Here is a 2,308-nt window from a genome sequence, read left to right on the forward strand (position 1 = left end):
AGGATGCCCCTAAAGTCTGGGATGATCATATCTCTAAATGCATAGATGATGGTTTTGCATTTCATACGAATTCAATTGAAAGTTTCATTGATAATGTGGATTTGGTATGAACATGTGAGATTTGGATTGAATGTAATATGACATACATGTTTGGTTAGTCTAAAGTCCATAACAACCTGTGAGTTTTTGAGCCTATATGTACTTTCTTCATGAGATATAATATGAAATTTCGTGGTTGTTTGTGAATCTCATTATTCTTTGCATATTCAATGACTACGTGTTATAGCTTTTAATGGACTCTAGAACTCACTTTTGTGATTGTTGAAATTTTTAAGTCATAAATGCTCTAATTTTGAAAGGGATTTATGGATCATTTTTAGGAATACCACCACTTTAGCCAAACAGTCATATATCCCTATATGTGTCATGTTTGGGACCCGTTCGTTGAACCCCGAGGTCGCTCTGCTTGGTAGCCAAGATGGGTGACGGTTTGATGATACAAGAGGGGAGTTAAAAACGTCGGCATACGACGTACAAAAAGTTCATGCAGTTGCGGTCAATAAAGTAGGGATCATCAAAACACCAAACCATCCAGTCGTTTCTTTGTAAATTTCGACGCGAAGCTAATTAAGATTTTTTTTTATTTTTATATATAAATTTAATTATGATACATATTCTATATATATATATATGAATATAGAATATGAAAAAGAAGCGAATTTTGGTTGGTTAATCCGATCAGTTCAACTCTGGGAAGGTAGAGTAGAAATTAGTATGGTGAAAAGCGTCCATTGTCTAATGGATAGGACAGAGGTAGCCTTTTTTTTTCATGCTTTTCCCAGAGGTCTGGAGAAAGCTACAATCAATAGGATTTTCCTATTTTTATATGGAATATACATATCAATATTCATGGATCGTTTTAAACGAAGTTTTACCATAACATTCCTTCAAGTGAGCATTTTCTTCATCACTTATATTATCTCCATGCTTAGTATAGTTACTTCTATCTTGTCCTATAGACTTGGCAGAACTCTTTTTGATATGATGTTGTGATGATGCATGAAATAAGTGTGGGGTGGAAGACATATAAAAAAATGATGATGAGAAGCTTTTAAGCACAATGCCGAAAAAATAAATGTCTAAAAATGTCCTATATTGTCTTCCATTTGTGATTTGAAGTAGAGTTGTAATTGAAGGTCTAAAAATATTTATTTGACATTTGTTCATATTCACTTTGTGGTTAGAATGATGATTGAGCCCAATTTCTTATATTTGGCATCTGATGGTGTGTGGTGTCATAAAGATGATGTTTACTCTGCTAAGTCTATAGGATTACTTTTGTAATTTTTTTATATTTCATGCCTTTAGCTAAGCCTGAACATTTACCTTGTTTAATGATCCTAATAATTTTTAAAATGAGCCAAACTTGGTTTGTGGAAATGATCACAAGAGTTGAGCATACTCACAAAGTGCTTTCATTTGTTAAAATATGTAAGTTATTTGTTGCCTTAATATCCATTCTCTTTCATATAATTGTGTGTAAATATTACCATGAACCTAAGTGAAAAGAATAGAGTATGCATTGTGAGGAGGATTAGATTGACTAAACATGATAAATGCTTATTGTCTCGTTTCTGACTTATTCATACTATGAAACATGTTTATGAAACTCGGAATTTATGTGCTTATATTCAAATGCTTAAACTTGAAAGCTATGTGTTTTGAGATTCTGAGACAATCATTTAGGGGCAATAGTGTTTTGTTTTGTTTTGTTTTGCTAAGGCACTAGCAAATGTCAAGTGTGAGATAGTTGATAAGAGCACTTTGTGCAACGTTCTTAATATGTTTTTACCTCCATTTGTACTTTGCTTAGCTCTTATTGTTGTATTATTGAGTCATTGAGTATTGTAAGAGTCTTTGACGGTATTGGATGCATTTTTGTGCTTAAACAAATTGAAAACGCATAATTGGTCTAGAGTCCTAGTTTGAGTAGGAATCTTTGTAGGACTAAAAAATCTAGTTGGATTAGGAGTCTTCATCTTTCTACGTTTCTGTTACATTGGCGATGTTTTGAGAAACTTACTTGCACTAGGAATCCTTTTAGACTAGGAAACGTATCATTTGGGAGAGTACTACTTGAACTGAAACTCTTATTGTGAAACTTTTCTAAATGAACTTTGCTATTCTAGTAACTTACTTGTTCTAGTAAGTTTCCTTTTTGCGAAATAGAAACTTTCCTAATCTATATGACCTCATCTATTACATGTGTGTCTTTTTAAGACAACAATTGTCTATATTAAGACAAGAT

This window comes from Argentina anserina, chromosome 4 (assembly GCF_933775445.1).
Source record: "Argentina anserina chromosome 4, drPotAnse1.1, whole genome shotgun sequence".
Classification (NCBI taxonomy): domain Eukaryota; kingdom Viridiplantae; phylum Streptophyta; class Magnoliopsida; order Rosales; family Rosaceae; genus Argentina; species Argentina anserina.